This window comes from Palaemon carinicauda, chromosome 33 (assembly GCF_036898095.1).
Source record: "Palaemon carinicauda isolate YSFRI2023 chromosome 33, ASM3689809v2, whole genome shotgun sequence".
NCBI lineage: Eukaryota > Metazoa > Arthropoda > Malacostraca > Decapoda > Palaemonidae > Palaemon > Palaemon carinicauda.
The window spans coordinates 8374957-8393238 of NC_090757.1; the positions used below are offsets into that span (position 1 = coordinate 8374957).

The following is an 18282-nucleotide window of genomic DNA, read 5'->3' on the forward strand; positions in this document are numbered from 1 at the left end:
CCTATGTACATATTTTTGATACATCAAATCAAGGTACAGACTTCTATGTAAATTGTGGTTCACTAATTATTCACAAGACGGCATAGAGTTTAGTTGATCCACGGCAAGCCTGCAGAAAGAAATCTTAAGATAGAAAAGTTTTGTCTTGTGTGTTTATTATTTTGTTTCATGAACTGTAGGCTATGATCAGTAAGACTAGTTGGTGTGAAGCATGGCTATCGCGACAAGAATAGCCTAATACAGTAAAACTTTACCTATCTGCCGTATGCATTATAGGTAAGGCCAGGATCCACTGGGGTTAGGCCAGCAATGTTGCTGTCTGTGGAATTTTGTAGGTGGTTGGTGTTTACCGTAGTGGCATTAAACTAACCAAGCTGATTTTGCATGTATTTCTGTATCAACTAAACATATTAGTTATGGCAGGCTATCTGGTTGTTTCTGCTTTAGTCAACAAGCACTAAGCAAACTACATCATACGCAGTAAATAATTTTGCATTTTTCTTATGGAGAGGCATTTTGACCCATTTTGTAAAAGGAGACGAGTATTTTGTGAAATTTTGGTTAATAAAAGTGGCTCCCATAAAAGTAGGGGAAAAGTTTTCAGCAGTGTATAAGATTTATGCATTTTCCCAACTGTAATGTTATTACTGTACTGTTTAAGCACTTTTCTTCCTGCTTTAGGTTAGGTTATGGGACTATGAAGCCTGTCTTTCAATAATGGATTTAATCCTCACTTTGTGGTACCAAAATGTTAAAGTTCAACTGTTGATTGAGCAAATGCTGTTCTTCTAATCCTTCATATTTTTCATTTATATTAAGGCAAATCTCTATCTGAATATTTTTAAACTACAAAATGCTTCATTGCCCTGCATATACTGATGGGCTACTGAATTTTAGAGGTACAGTACTGTAATGGAATTTTATTTCAGTGTTTTTAAGGTTAGAACATTTTGACCATCTATGCTATACTGTGCCATATTGGTCAATTGCAGGTGAATGGCACAGTATATTTGTAGGGTTCATTTCAGTAATCTGTTGATGATGCTTCTGTGTCTATGATGTTCTAAACAGCTAATTTCCTTTCAATAGATTAAAACAGTAATAAATGAGGTTGGGCATAATAAAAGCTACTGCTGCTGTTTATATCTTTTGAAACCTTAAAAAAGTTTAAAATCTAAAGTGAATTAATTCCATTACAATACCTCAAAAACTCAGCCGCCAATTGGTTTATACAGGGTAATGAATTTTTTTGAAGTTATGAAATATATGTGTGTGTATATATATATATATATATATATATATATATATATATATATATATATATATATATATATATATATATATATATATATTATGTATAGGCTACTGTAAGCAAGCAGCAGGAATCCATATGCATGGCTTTTTCATTTGTTCTTAGATTTCCAGGAGCATTTCTCCAAGCGATGGCTCTTGGAGACTTGAGTCATACCCCACAATATAGCCTACATTGCACTAACCTAATGAGAGAATAAGAAAAGTATATATTTTCACAGTGGGATAGTATATTCTAGACCAATTGGAGATCTGAAGCTTAATTATTTTTATTTCACTGCCTCTGTCAAGAAGGTTATAAAATCACCTGGGTGTATTTTTTATATATATCTGTTAGCAGGATTACGTCAAAAATTTGTGACTGATTGTTACCTAATTTTAACCACGGATAGGAATTACACTCTGGAAGAACCCATTAAATATTGAAGGTGATCTGGATCAAGCTAGGGATTTTTGGTTATTATTGTTATTATACAGTAGGATAGATTCTTTCACAGTTAACATACTGTATAAGAAAAGGAAAGCTTGGTCTGCAGACTTTAGTAAAATGTTGACAATCTTCATTGACAGCGGTATGAAGTCGCTGATTGCGCTTTATAGGCCTACTTATTGTTTTATATAAAATTAATATGCACACTAGTAAATTTTATGTAAATACAGTATATATGAGCTGTATATTTCCATGAGGGTAAATAGTGCTGAAAGTTAAAATAGCCAGAAAATCTATTCAAAGTATTACAATTTCAACAGACCATGTCATTTGTTTTTTAAATATTTAAATGATTATTATCTTATTTTATAGAGAATCAGATATAGTTTAGTGAAAAAAAATTACAAGAAATTTAAAATTTTTACCTACAATATTTGCAAGAGAAATTAATGTATTTTTATACATTAATTTTTCTGTAATATAAGTTCTTTTAGTAAAGTTGATATTGAAGACATCGATAATTTTTGTAACATTGCTGAAAAATAACACTATTGTAACGCAGGAATGTTATAAAAGCATTAATTATTATTGAATTTACATTAATGAGCAATCTACGTAATCAGTCAAGTGGCAAAACTGTGATTAGATTTCCTGGAGTTTTTTTATATGAATAATAGGTCTAGATTTTGAGTTTTCCTTTTAGCCCACCTGCAATAGAATATGAATACCATATTCCTCACCCATATTGCACTTTACAATGTTTTGAGACCTGTTTGAAGGAATACGAACCCTCTTTCTTCCTTTCCTAGAAATAGCAGCTGCCCCTGCACCATCAGCTTCTCCTTCAACATCTTGGCCTTTGCCAATATTAGCAACATCAGCCACTTCTACTAACATCTGAACTTGGATCATCAACATGTTCATCTTCAGAATATTCATATGGGGTATTTTCACATTCATCTTCAATAGAATCACTAGAAATATCAGCTGTCTGACGAGAACATTCAACATCTCTGTATTACATCGAAACACTGTGGATTTATCTGAATTATAAGGGCCTGTGACTTCCTGTACTTTTACAATCAATGTTGGATATCCTTATGTTGTTGCAGTATTCACCAACACCCTGCAAAAGGGGTAATCAAGGTAGCCCTAAAACTGATGAGAAATTGTGCACGAGGCAATATGATAACGAAGCTTGGCTATATAAGAAGTCGCTGATTGGTTGAGGCTATGGAGTTTTTGTATTTAATGCGGTGGTAGTAGTTGCTGGCCAGGTGATGGTAGGCCCCACCCATCCTAAAGGCAACTGAACAATCGCTTCGATTTTAGCCGCGGCGCAATTCACACATAGTTTTCTGCTGATTGTTTTGATATTTTGATTTTTCTTACACTGTAGATTAAATGAATGTGGTTGCAGATAGTCATGTTCGATTGGATAAACTAGATGTGTGACAGCTTTCCTTGCAATCTTCTGTTTGACAGGTTTCCTTGCAACCTGCTGTGTGACAGCTTTCCTTGCCACCTGATGTTTGACAGCTTCCTTGCAACCTGTTGTGTGACAGCTTTCCTTGCAACCTACTGTATGACAGTTTTCCGTACATGAAATTATTTACAGCATAAGGCGGCCCTCGTTTTCTCGGGGTTTAGGTAACAGCGTCAGGCGCGAAGAATGAGAATTTGCAAATACTTGCTGCCCCAGGGTGGGATAACCCCTAACCATACCAACTCACTGTCCATTGCTTCCGTGCTGTCGATTAACACACTAAGTACTGCCTAATATAGTTTTTACTTGGGTTTTATCACAGTACAGTGATACCTCTGGATACGAAAGTTTCTGCTTACGAAAAATTCAGGATACGAAAAGCGATTCGAAGATTTTTATGCCCCAGTGTACGAATAAAATTTCAGGATACGAAAACCTTACGAGATCCCAACTCTTCGCCGAGAGTAATTTTAAAAAGCGCCCGCCGCCAGACTTTGAACTTGGGTAGACTCACTTACAGCCTCCCGCTCACCCATTGGTTATCTCCCAACTCAGATGCTAGCTGACGCCATAAGATCCTGCTTTCCTATTGGTCAGCAACTATCCCAGCTTGCTTACGCACGGGCGTTCATCTCTGTCTCTCTCTTTTCGTTCCGACCGCGGTATCGTTAACAGACAATGTGTGCTTTCGCTTGTTTGACGTAGTGTTAATATACAGTACTGTACATTCGTACGCCACGTGTTATCGTTATTAAACATACGATACTGTGCACTGTACTGTATTAGTGTTTACTATACATAGTACTGTATATAACGTACGTAGTGTATTATATTACTGTACGTATTATTGTAGCCATGGGTCCCAAGAATGTTGCCGAAGGAAAGAAGAAGACGACGATACTCTCGATGGAGATGAAACTTGAAATCGTAAAAAAGTACGAGTCTGGCATGTGTTTAAGTGCGATCGCCAAGGAGTATGGCCGGAATCCATCTACGATAGGCACCATCCTGAAGCAGAAGGCGGCCATCAAAGCAGCGGCACCTTCTAAGGGCGTCACTATTTTCTCCAACAAGAGAACCCACGTGCATGACGAGATGGAGAGGCTGCTTCCTGTGTGGATCAAAGACAAAGAGATCTCAGGAGACACCATCACTGAGACTACAATTTGCCAGAAGGCCTCCGCCATTTTCGGTGATCTCGTCCGTTCTCAGGCCGAAGAACGGGCAGGAGAAGGAACATCCCAGCAGGAACCCCCAGAGTTCAAGGCTTCTCGGGGGTGGTTCGAGAAATTCAAGAAAATGACTGGCATTCATTCAGTGGTACGGCATGGGGAGGCAGCCAGCTCGGACACGAAGGCCGCTGAAGCCTTTGTTAAAACGTTCGACGAGTTGACTCTGCAGAAAGGCTACAGTTCGCAGCAAGTTTTCAATTGCTACGAAACTGGGCTTTTCTGGAAGAAAATGCCTTGTCGGACGTTCATCATGGCGGAGAAGAGGCTACCCGGACATTAGCCTATGAAGGACAGGCTTACCCTTGCATTTTGCGCAAACGCCAGTGGGGACTGCAAGATAAAGCCCCTGCTGGTGTACCATTCAGAAAATCTCCGAGCCTTCAAAGCCCACAAAGTCATCAAGGAGAACCTTCCCGTGATGTGGAGGGCGAATGCTAAAGCCTGGGTAACGAGGCAACTTTTCATTGATTGGGTGAATGTCTGCTTCGGTCCGACTGTCCGAAAATATTTGGAAGAAAAGCGCCTCCCTATGAAATGTCTGCTGGTGTTGGACAATGCTCCAGCTCACCCTCCTGGCCTCGAGGAATATCTTCTGGCCGAGTATTCCTTCATAAGGTCCTATATCTACCGCCTAACACCACCCCTCTCCTCCAACCCATGGACCAGCAAGTTATTTCAAATTTTAAAAAATAGTACACGAAGCATCTCTTCCAGAGATGTTTCCAAGTCACAGAGAGTACAAACCTCACTCTGTGTGAATTCTGGAAAGATCACTTTAATATCGTGATATGCCTCAAACTCATCGATCTCGCTTGGCAGGAAGTTTCGAGGGGTACCCTGAACTCATCTTGGAGGAAGCTATGCCTGATGCTGTCTCTGCACGAGACTTCGAGGGGTTCGGGAAGCCTGGAGGCGAAGCCGAGATCGTTGACGATCCTAAACACATTCAGCAGTCTGAGGTGGCTGACATCGTACGTCTTGGTACGTCCATGGGGCTGGAAGTTAGCGCCGAGGATATAGATGAACTTATCGAGGAGCACCACGAGGAGTTGACGACGTTAGACCTGAAGGAGTTGGAGACGATGCAAATGAGTGTTGTTCAAGAGCAGTTCTCTAGTGGTGATGAGGAGGATGTTACACTTTGGAAAACGGCAGACATTAAGGAAATTCTCGCATGCTTCCATAAAATGGCAGACTACGTCGAAAAGGAACATCCAGTAAAAGTTTATACCAATTGTGCGCTTCAACACTGCAATGACTTTTGCCTAACGCATTTTAGAAATGTGTTGAAAAGTAGGCAGAAACAAGCTTCAATGGATAGTTTCTTTTTAAAGAGGCCAGCGGTATTAGTAGGCCAAGACGAAGGTGAAAGTGAAGAAAAGAAACAGAAAAGAGGAAGTGATGAAGAATTAGAAGAAATTTAGAAAATATGAAAAGCGTAAAGTTATAAAAAAGGAAAAAAAAAAATTCAATTTTAAGTTTTATGTTACCGTTAAGTGGTAAAGTAATTTTTTCTTTCATTTTATAGTTTTCCATACGTAATGTAAAGTGTTAATTATTTCTGCCATTTTTTTATTTTGTAAAGTTTAAGTGTTAATGTGTAAATTACTGTACGTAGTCTGTCACTTGTTATGTTTTCTGCCTTATGCCATCCTCCTCTGCCGCGACTTCGCTATCGGACATTGTCTCAATCAAAAGGTAAGTTTCAACTTTTTTGTTACACTAATTAACTGTAACCTTTTTTTCAGGGTATCAATCCTTAATTTAGGTGTACGTACAGGTAACAATACACCTTCACTGATCCAAATGCTTTACATAGCCTACAGTACCGTAACTTTTATACAGTAGTAAAGAAAACGGACCGTTTTCTTAGGGCTTGGAGGGGATAACTAGGCTATAACTACACTATTGAATAATCTCATGGTGGTTTCTGGAATGGATTAGGCTTTTTTTTAACGGTTGGGTTAATTATTGAATGATAGAAATGGCTGCATTGCATGTTTATTACTACAGTTTAGTGTGTTTATGAAAGAAAAGGTGTCTTTTCGTAAGGCTTGGAACGGATGAGGCTATTTACATGTAAAACGCGACTCAGGATACGAAAAAATCAGGATACGAAAGTGTATCCTGAACGGATTACTTTCGTATCCTGAGGCATCACTGTATAAGTATTTCTAATTTAATGAAAACTTTTCAGCATGTGCATAGCTCATGTACATACATGTACATTACGTACTGAACTTGATAAGGCTACGGTAAGATACAGTACAGTACAGTATGTAACATTACAGTAGCCATCGAGACACTTCTACCAACAAAACATTGTTGTTCCTATCTAATATAAAACTCGCTGATACTGTTGTGTATATTACTGTAATATATGTACAGTACTATCACTACAGTACACCTTAACTGTACTGTAAGTGTTTGCTGTTTTCGTTTGGACAATTTGGACTATTTGACAACTCACTGCATGCATAGCCTACATTTATATATTGTAGAGTACAGTACATAAAGTAATTTTCATACACTACTGTACAGTATAGTGAATAAACAATACTGTGCTGTATATTGCAGTACTGTATATTGTACTGTACAGTATATAGCCTACAATGATACAGTACTGTACAGTATAGTGAATAAACAATACTGTATTATACATTACAGTACTGTATACTGTACTGTACTAGATGTATAGCCTACTATGATACAGTACTGAATTTAAGATTAACTAAGTGTGCATATTTTATACAGACCACTAACCATTTTTTGTACGAAGTTCTATGCCGCAGTCTTGAAGCACGACGCAACTCCTGATACATCATCTCCTGCGCAGTACTAAAGGGAATCGCATTCCTATATAGTGTTTGTATTTACTGGGTAATGCACTGTAGATGTATGTTCCATTGTATACAAATACATCACTTTATTTTTACATGAAAACAGGATTCTGCTCAAAAAGGATTGTAGCGGGAGATGTACACGTGAGAAGAGAGAATGCAAAACTGAGGCCGAGTCAGCGTGAAATGGAATGTTGTACTGGGCGGAAAGGTAAGTCGTGCAAAGGAGCATGGGCTTTTTTAAATCGTTGCTCTGTGACATTGCGAACCTGTGAATATGTGATTTTTTATTTATTAGGTTATACGGGTCTCTGTCATGCGAATGAGCGAAATCGCGAAGAATGAACCCTTGAAAAGTGAGGGCTGACTGTACTGTACTGTACTTGATCATGTTGGGTGTTGTCTGATGTTATTCATTCACTTACTAAACAGAACTCAATCTTTTTTTGAGATGCCTTTGCATTGACTTGAAGGGGCGTCCTTTTAGCTTGGAAAAGTTTCCTACAAACTGATTGGTTGTAGGAACGCTGCGAACAAAGGAATGGCTTCATCAGAGACAAATAGTACCATGAGGGGAGAGTATATGTAACAGCTCCCCACCCATCCTCCTTAGATTCCTAGACTGGGTTAAGTCTGTTAGGGGTGCAGATATCTATGGTTATCTGTGTATACGTCCCTAATCATACACGATATCTTACGATAGTCGTTCCGGGGGTTAGAACCCCGGGATACAGTAGGAAGCTGCCGGAGGGACCTTCCATCAGGATGACCTGGCTTGAGCCCAAAAATAATCTGTTCCGTAACTTAAATAAAAACCACGCTATTTACATTGGGTTTACTTTCGGCGTAGCTGAAATTGACGAGCCAATAGAATTTTATGGAGGGTTAACTACCCCCGCGCTATTTAGCAAGGGGGTAGGGGAAGGGGTAGCTTGCTACCCCTCCCCCCCCACACACCGGTGAGTTGTCTCACTTCACTTTTGGCTCGGACAATGTGCAGACGTGTCTGTCTCTTGTCCTCGCTTTTGACAGCCTTAATCTTTTTTTTGCTTTTCCTCAGACTTGTGTGTTTGGAAGTTGGCCTCGCCCTTTTATCACTATCATGTACAAGTGCCCTGGACTCTCCGGCCACCCCTGTGGTACCTTCATGTCAGCGGTCGAAACGGATCCCCACACCCTTTGCCCGCAGTGTCGAGGTCAACGTTGTGATAAGGAATCAACTTGTAGTGAGTGCAGGGAGTGGTCTACCTCCCAGTGGGAGAGGTTTGTCCGCCGTCGCAAGAAGAAGTCCAAGAGAGACCTTTCTCCTTCAAGGGTTGCCTTGAAAGAGGAAGGCTCCAGGGACTCTTCTTCTGCCGCCTAAACCTCCTCCGAAGCTCCCGCTCGATCGGCCTCTCGTGAGAGACCGCCGAGCGGTAGCGTAGACCCTTGTTTTGTTTCCCGTTCTCGGGGGGCGGGAGAGGGCGTCGCCTCCCATAGCGGGGCGGCTCCCCTTCCTCCTCCTGGGGAAGGATTTTGATTCTCATGTTGATGACCCTAATGCCGTGTCTAATGATGATCTCTTTCAGCTTTGGGCTTCCTTGGAGCTTAAGGGCTTGCCCTCCAAGTAAGCCCTGTTTGACCTTATCCAGTTGGAGGCTGCTGTCAAACAGTCGCCGGTGGTAGCAGAGGTAGACCCTCTGTCTATTGTCGACGTGGTTGTGGCAGAGGCTTCCGACGGTTCTGGTCAAACCTCTGCTGTGGCTGATATTGCGGACATTGCTGAAGGCCCTCCTCCCCCTTCCAAACATCCTTCGAAGGGGAAGGTGGGTCCCACGGTCTCTCCTGCGGGTACGCCTCCCTCTTGGGGGAGTGGACTGATAGAGACTCCTCTTCAGAGGACCGACGATCCTGATGACCTCCCTCGTGGCCGCCTTCGCCGTAAGGCTCGTCGTCCTCTTTGCCGCAGGGGCCTCCCGTTTCCTTATAAGGGAGTCAAGAGGCGCCTCTTCGAGTCGACATCTCCTCCTTCCTCTGATGAGGATTCTCCTCGCCGGGAGCAGACCATAGCAGCCACGTCCTTGGACCTCTCTGGTGATCGCTTGTGATCTTCTACGCCTACCAGACCTTCCACTTCCGGCGCAGATGCGCAGCAGGCGCCTCCTGATCTCGTCATCCGACGGGCAACGGTCCCTTCGGGGCAAAGGGATGTCTCCCACGGTGTGGGGGCTTCCCTTGTGCGTCAGGGTTCCCCTGCACGTTCATGTGCAGTAGCACGTAAGCGCTCTCCACCTGATTCGCCGTGCCAGCGTTCACCTGCTCGTCAACGTTCGCCTGCTCGCCAGCGCTCTTCTGACCATCAGCTCTCTCCTGCTCGGCAGCGCTCTCCTGTTAGCAGTCAACACCCTCCTGTTCCTGTTGCGCGCCCAGCGCGCCAGCGGTCTCCTGAGCGCACACAATCTCCTGCTCGTCAGCACGCACCTGCGCACCTTGTTCCTGACACGTGCCCTGCACGCCAAAGCTCGCCCACGCGCCCTAGATCTTCGCATCTGGACGCGGGCAAGTACCTGACTCCTCCTCGCCCACGCGTTCCTGTTCGTCCATCTTCACACGCTCTCCAGCGCGCACTTCAAGAGTTCCTGCGCGCCCGCGCGCCTTCTTATCCTGAGCCCGTCCGCGCGCGGTCGCCTTTGCGCGTCGCCGCGCCACCTGATCCTGCGCCCCAGCAGTCTACGCGTCGATCTCCTGCGCGTCAGCAATCTCCTGCGCGCCAGCGTTCTCCTGCACGTCAGCGATCTCCTGAGCGCCCGCGCGATCCATCGCCTGCGTTCAAGCGCTCTCCTCTGCGCCAGCGCCACCTTGACCTAGATCGCCATAAGACTCCTACACGCACACTCGCCAAATCGCCTGTGCGTGGTCGTTCGCCTGCGCGTACTACGCGCCATCGCTCGCCAACACGCCATCACTCGCCAACGTGCCAGCGTTCGCCGCCTCGCCATCGCTCGCCCACACGCCACAGATCTCCAGGATGCCATCGATCTCCTGCGCCTTGCCGTTCTCCTGAACCACAGCGATCCCTGCTTCCCTCACGCGCTTTTTCACCTGCACTCCGCGCATTCCTTCACCTACGCGCCAACGCGTCCCCTTGCCAACGCGCCCGCTCTCCCGCACGCCCACTCACCTACACGCGAACGGGCCCGTGCGTGTTTATCCCCACGTGACTACACGCCCCCACTCCAACAGCCTCCCGCACGCGAGCGCCAGCCCGACCCCCGTTCTCGCCGGGTTCCGCAGCTCGTGCCTGCGGCAGGGACGCGTGCTTCCAGATCGCCGTCAAGATCACCACCGCGCAAGCGCAGGTCTCTCTCTCAGGACCAGGAAGAGTCGTCGGAGAGATCTAAGCAACATTCTTCCCTTTCTTCTTTGCAGGTAGGCCCCGTTGTGTCCACTCCGAAGGGTCAGGCGATCCCCTTCCCTCCAGCAGGAATTACAGACACTGCGTCCGTATCTTGTCAGTCTTGGTTTGGTCCTTTGATGAGAACGGTGGTGCAGGCTATGAAGCCATCCCTCGCCGATCTGGGACTCAAGCCAAGGACAGACTCGCCTCCGCTGAAGAGGAGAGGAGTGGACTTCGTGGTGACTTCTCCCAGGGAGAAGTTGGCGCTTAAGAGGTCCGTCAGGAAGGCTCCATCCCCTTCGCAGTCGTTTTCTCCTTCTCCTGTGGACGAGGCCTTTCCGTCCTCAGGAGATCCCAGCGAGGCGGGGACCTCTCCCTCGGCACCAAGGGGAGAGACCCCTTCTCGAGGAGGAGAAGCAACTCGCGTGGAAGGTACCTTCCAGACCTCCTTGCTGGAGTCCTGTATCCCACCCAGGAGGGAACCTAAGGACTCAAAGACAATTCCGAAGTCGTCTTTGCGGATACGTCAGGAGCCAACCAAACCCCGGGAGAACATCCACGTGTCTCCCCAAGAAGAGCCTCTGAGGACGGGAGACTTAGTTGCCAGTCCGCAGGGAGGAGAGCAGCATGAGTCTGAGCACGCCTTGTGGTAGGTCTTGAATCTGATTAGGCTGCTCAACAGGTTCAAGGACCCGGAGATCGCCCCTCGCAAAGGCAAGGACACGGTCCTGGATCAGGTCTATGGTACTCAGAAGCCCCCGAAGGCCAGCGCGGCTTTGTCCTGGTCCCAGGGGGTGAAGGGTGCCAGAGACAAAGTCGACTCTCAGCTCTCAGACCTCGCCTCCTCCAGCCGTTCCTCTGCCGGGAACAGACTCCTCCCACCTCATTTACAGCAGAGGAGGTATTTTGAGATCATGGGGGAGTTCAGCCTAGCTCTTCCCCTCCACCACTCGGTGGAAGAGCTTACAAGGGGAGTTCCGCTTGAAAAGCTCTCCACCCGGCAGGTGACATTCTCAGTGTCGGAGATCCTGAGCCAGGAGAAGGTCGCGAAGTGTGCCATGGAGGCCACTTTGTGGCTGGATGTCTGGCTGGGTTCTCTGGACATCCTATTGGGCTCCAAGGACTTGTCTAAGGAGAGCAATAGGAAGGCCCTGGAGACCTTCCTCCTCTCGGGCACTCGCTCTATCGAGTTCCTGGCCCACCAGGTTACCAACCTGTGGGCCAACTCGTTGTTGAAGCGTCGTGATGCGGTGACCGAGAAGTTCCACCCGAAGGTCCCCGCCGTGGATGTCTGCAGGCTCGGAGACTCCTCCATCCTTGGAGGAAGCTTGTTCGAGCCCAAGGACATGGAACGCACAGCTGAGAGGTGGAGGAAGTCTAGCCAAAACTCGCTCCTCCAGAGGGCCCTCGCATCTCGGCCCTACAAGCCTCCAGCTCCGCAGCAACATCAACAGCAGCCTCGCAAGACACCGAAGCAGGCTCCGGCAGCTAAAACAAAGGTGTCTAAGCCTCAGCCCTTTCCTGTCAAGGACAAGAGGGGCGGTAAATCCTCCAGGAGAGGCAAAATTCCTAGAGGGAGCGGCCGTGGCCGTAAACGCTAGGAGTGGCAGTCCCCCCGCGTGTCCACCTGTGGGGGGATGCCTACAAAGTTGCGTGCACAGGTGGCAGCAACATGGGCCGATTCTTGGACAGTCTCCATGATCGGCCAAGGTTATTGCGTCCCATTCACGACATCTCAACCTCCCCTGACAGCGAATCCAGTGTCGTTGAGCTCTTATGCCATGGGATCGGCAAAGGGGCTAGCCCTTCGGGCAGAAGTCGAGACCATGCTCAAGAAGGATGCTCTCCAGGAGATCGTCGACGGCTCCCCAGGCTTCTTCAGTCGACTCTTTCTTGTAAAGAAGGCGTCTGGAGGCTGGAGACCCGTCATCGACCTCTCGGCTCTGAACAAGTTTGTCAAGCAAACTCCGTTCTGCTTGGAGACAGCGGACACGGTCAGACTTGCAGTGAGACCACAAGACTTCATGTGTACACTGGATCTGAAGGTCGTGTACTTCCAGATCCCAATCCATCCGTCTTCCAGGAAGTACTTGCGATTCAGCCTAGACAAGGTACTCTCCACAGCACCTCAGGTATTCACCAGATATCTGGACAACTGGCTGATCCTGGCAGACTCGGAGTCGACCCTTCTTCAGCACCGAGACAGGCTTCTGGGACTTTGCCAAGATCTAGGGATCATGGTAAATCTCGAGAAGTCCTCTCTGCAGCTGTCCCAGTGACTGGTTTATCTAGGCATGTTATTAGACACCAATCTCCCCAAAGCCTTTCCATCAGACGACAGGATAGCAAGGCTGAGGAGGGTGGCAGAACCCTTCCTCAGGCGGGAAGAGCTTCCAGCCCAATCATGGTTGTGTCTTTTAGGTCACCTAGCCTCCCTGGCCCGTCTGGTCCCGAACGGCCGTCTCAGGATGAGATCCCTGCAATGGCTGCTCAATTCCCGGTGGAGTCAAGGCTCCGATTCCCCGGACTTTCTGGTCCCGATAGGACCCACGGAACAGGCGGACCTGCGGTGGTAGCTGATCGACGAGAACCTACGAAAGGGAGTGGATCTTCTCGTCCTTCCCCCCGATTTGACGCTGTTTTCGGATGCGTCAAAAGAAGGGTGGGGGCCCCACATCTGAACCAGAGGATCTCAGGCCTTTGGTCAGAATCAGAAAAGTACCTGCACATCAACCTGCTAGAGATGAAGGCCGTATATCTGGCTCTTCAACAGTTCCAACAGCCCCTGGCGGGCCACTCCGTGGTGGTGATGAGCGACAACGCCACGGTAGTGGCTTATATCAACAAGCAGGGAGGTACTTTTTCACAACAGCTATCCCATCTTGCAGTAGAGATTCTGAAGTGGACCGAAGTCCACTCGATAACACTATCAGCTCGCTTCATTCCTGGCAAGAGGAATGTGCTCGCCGACAGTCTGAGCAGGGCTTCGCAGATAGTGAGTACCGAGTGGTCTTTGGATCCTCAGATAGCCAACAAAGTCCTGACTTTGTGGGGTTCCCCAACGGTGGACCTGTTCGCGACAGCCTTGAATTTCAAGCTGCCTCTGTACTGCTCCCCAGTCCCGGACCCCAAGGCCCTCTGGCAAGATGCTTTCCAACAACGGTGGGACAACATCGACGTGTACGCCTTCCCACCGTTCTGTTTGATGAGAAGGGTGCTCAACAGGACCAGACTATCGGTCAATCTGTCTATGACCCTGATAGCTCCGCTATGGCATCACGAGGAATGGTTCCCAGACCTTCTGCAGTTCCTGACGGAGCTTCCGAGAGAAATTCCCCCACGACACGAGCTACTCAGACAACCACATTGCAACATCTTCCACAAAGCCGTAGCCTCACTTTGGCTTCATGCCTGTAGACTAATCAGCGTCTCCTCACGGAGAGAGGCTTTTTGCAACAGGTTGCAGAGAGAATGTCTCGTCACCTGCGAAAGTCCTCTGCAGGAGTCTACCAGGCGAAGTGGAGAGTCTTCTGTGGTTGGTGTCGGGGGAGGGGTATCTCTCCACTTGATGCCACTATTCCAGCAACAGCGAAGTTTCTCGTTTATTTGCGAGAGGAAATGCGCCTTTCTGTCTCGGCAGTGAAAGGCTATCGCTCAGCCTTAAGCCTGGCTTTTAGGCTGGAAGGAGTGGACATTTCTTCCTCGCTAGAACTCTCTCTACTCATTCGTACGACATCGCCCATTCAAGGAGATGGGGGGAGGTAACGTTCAGGTTCGTCCCTGAGTTTGTTGCTAAGACTCAGAACCCTGGAGTGCTGGACCCACGGTTCGACTCCTTCAGGGTCACGAGTCTCCGTTCTGTAACAAGTGACCCAGACCATCTGCTATTATGCCCAGTGAGGAGTCTGAGGCGTTACTTGAAGAGGACAACTGCAGTTCGTCCCCGCGTGCAAGCGTTGTTTGTAAGCACAGGCAGAACGAAGAGGAGGGTCACCAAGAACACCATCTCAGCTTGGATTCGAAATGTCATCCACCACGCCTTGAATCCAGACCCTCCTCTGTCACGTTGCCCTAGGGCACACGACGTCAGGGGCATCGCTACGTCCCTGGCCTTCAAGAGAAACTTCTCTGTGACGCAGGTGCTAGAAGCTGGGCTCTGGAAGCGTCAAACGACCTTCACAGCCCACTACCTGCAGGACGTGACCCACAAGAGCCTCGATACCTTTTCTATCGGCCCTGTGGTGGTTGCACAACAGCTGGTCTAACCTCAGGCTCCTTAATGGACAAGTAGCAGAAGGTTGAGGGCGTTGTTACCCGGTTTTAGTCTGCATGAATGAAAGAGTATGTCTGGCCCTTACTTCTTTCTTCATTCTCCCCTCTCTTGGGGAAAGCAGCATCCTGGTCTCTGCATAGCTGACCTTAACCTCTGCAGGTAAACCATGCTCCCTTGTGTTCCTAGTATTAATTTAATACTGTCGCGTCCCCCATACCCTGACGAGGTGGTATTGGGAATGGCCTAGCCTAGATTCCTATCTAAAGGACTCCAGGTCAACTTTCTAGGACGAGTCACAAACTATTCCTCCACCCACAACTTATGTAGGCCACACAATCCTTGCGGAGCAAGGAACTTGTGAGGCGCAGGGACTCCTTTTCTCGAGTGCTACTCACTCGGATTCTGAGTCCCCGGGTAAAGCCAAAGCCAGTAAGGCTGGGGACTTTCCACCCATCCTAAGGGGTAAGTCACCCAATGTAAATAGCGTGGTTTGTATTTCGGTTATGGAACTAATGACAAATTCGGAGATAATTTGTATTTTTCCTAACCATACAAACCTTAGCTATTTACACATATTTGCCCGCCAACCCTGTCCCCCAAGACAAGTCCTACCTCTAAGTGAAGTGAGACAACTCACCGGTGTGTGGGGGGGAGGGGTAGCAAGCTACCCCTTCCCCTACCCCCTTGCTAACTAGCGTGGGGGTAGTTAACCCTCGTTAAAATTCTATTGGCTCGTCAATTTTAGCTACGCCGAAAGTAAACCCAATGTAAATAGCTAAGGTTTGTATGGTTAGGAAAAATACAAATTATCTCCGAATTTGTCATATTAAGAAATAAAAATGTAAAGTTTTGTGATGGTGTCTAAATTTAATAACAATACCCACTGAAGTCAATGATAGGAGCTTGTTTTTTAATGCATGCTGTATAACTTTGTAATTTGCATATTTTAACGCAAATTGGGATGAATTACTTAGCATAAGAATAGCGTGTTATTATAAACTTTCTTTGAATACCAGAATTTACGAAATACATGGAATAATTAAAAATGACAAATTTGGAGATAATTTGTATTTTTCCTAACCATACAAACCTTAGCTATTTACATAGGGTTTACTTTCGGCGTAGCGGAAATTGACGAGCCATTAGATTTTAACGAGGGTTTACTACCCCGCGCTAGTTAGCAGGGGTAGGGGGAGGGGTAGCTTGCTACCCCTACCCCCCTCACACACCGGTGAAATGTCTCACTTCACTTAGAGGTAGGACTTGACTTGGTTGGACAGGGCTGGCGGGCAAATGTGTGTAAATAACAGAGGTTTGTATGGTTAGGAAAAATACAAATTATCTCCGAATTTGTCATTTGTTCCGTAACCGAAATACAAACCACGCTATTTACATAGGGTGACTTACCCCTTAGGAAGGGCGGAAAGTCCCCAGCCATACTGGCTTTGGCTTACCCGGGGACTCAGAATCCGAGTGAGTCGCACTCGAGAAAAGGAGTCCCTGCACCTCACAAGTTCCTTGCTTCGCAAGGAAACGTGTGGCCTACATAAGCTTGTTTGTGAAGGAAGAAAGCGTGACCCGTCCTAGGCAGTTGACCTGGAGTTCTAGAAGGAACTCTGGGTTAAGACGTTCCCAATACCACCTCGTCAGGGTATGGGGGACGCGACAGTATTGTCTCAATACTTGGAACACAAGGAAGCATGGTTTACCTGCAGAGGTTTGAGGTCAGCTATGCAGAGACCAGGATGCTGCTTCCCCAGTAGAGGGGAGGATGAAGAAAGAAGTAAGGGCCAGACATACTTTTTCCGTTCATGCAGTCTAAAACCTGATAACAATGCCCTCAACCTTCTGCTACCTGTCCAAAAAGGAGTCTGAGGTTAGACCAGCTGTTGTGTAGCCACCACAGAGCGATAGAAAAGGTATCGAGGCTCCTGTGGGTCACGTCCTGCAGGAAGTGGGCTGCGAAGGTCACTAGATGCTTCCAGACTCCAGCTTGTAGCACCTGCGTCATAGAGTAGTTCTTCTTGAAGGCGAGGGACGTTGCGATGTATCCGACATCGTGCTGTAGGGCGATGTGACGGGGGAGGGTCTGGATTCAGGTCGAGATGAATGCCCTTGAGTCCGAGCTGAAAAGGCATACTGGTGACTCTCCCCTGTGTCCTTCCTGTGCTCCCAAGCCGGCCTTGCACGTGAGGACAAACTGCAGCTGTTCTCAAAGATAACCCCTCGGTTCCTTTACTGGTAAGAAGGAGAAGGTCTGGGTCATCTGATACATAACGGAGACTCGAAATCTTGAAGGAGTCGAACTGAAGGTCCGGGACTCCAAGATTCTGAGTCTAGAAAACAACTCAGGAGCGAACCTGAATGTTACCTCCCCCTATTCTCTTGATAGGGCGGAGTCGTACGAGACCATGAATATTGCTTACACACTGGCTGAGGCCAGAGCGAGCAGGAACACCGTCCTCCAAGACGGACGACGATCAGAGGCCTGACGTAATGGTTCGTAAGAAGATCTCTTAAGGGACTTAAGAGTCCGAACCATGCTCCATGGAGGAGGTCTCACTTCGACTGGGGGCAGGTACGTTCGTAGCTTCGCATGAGCGAAGAAAGATCCAGCGGGAAGGAAAAAGTCTATTCCTTTCAGCCTGAAGGCCAGGGAAAGGCTGAGCGATAGGCTTCACTGCCGAGAGTGGAAACGAATTACCTCACGCCTATAAGCAATAACTCCGTTATTGCTGGAGTAGAGGCCTCAAGGGAAGAGGTACCTCTCCCACGACACCAACCACAGAAGACTCTCCACTTCGCCTGGTAGACCCCTGCGGATGACTATCGTAGGTGACGCGACCTCCGCTCCGCGACTGTTGTGGGTTGTCTCTTCGTGAGGAGGCGGCGTAGTGTCTCCAGGCGTGAAGCCGAAGCAATGCTACGGCTCGTGAAAGATGGTGTAGTGTGGTTGTTTGAGTAGCCTGGGTCGTGGAAGAAGCTCTCCCGGGAGTTCCGTCAGGGGATGCAGAAGGTCCGGAAACCGTTTTGCGTATAGTCGCAGCGGAGCTCTCAGGGCCATCGAAAGGTTGACAGACAACCTGGTCTTGTTGAGACCCCTTCTCAACAGACAACAATGGTGGGAAGACATAGGCGTCGATGTTGTCCCACCGTCACCGGAAAGCATTTTGCCAAAGAGTCTTGGGGTCTGAGACTGGGTGGAAGAACAGAGGAAGCTTGAAGTTCCAGGCTGTCGTGATCAAGCCCCCCAGGCCAGGACTTGCTGGTTACTAGAGGCCAAAGACCCCCAGGTACTCTCTATCTGTGGGGCTCTGCTCAGATTGTCGGAGAG

General features: G+C 47.4%; 1 long non-coding RNA gene across 1 annotated transcript in view; it reads left to right on the forward strand.

Moving 5' to 3' along the window:
- Positions 1–18282, forward strand: part of LOC137626060 (uncharacterized) — a 66490-nt gene that overhangs the window by 817 nt on the left and 47391 nt on the right. The window lies entirely within an intron of this gene.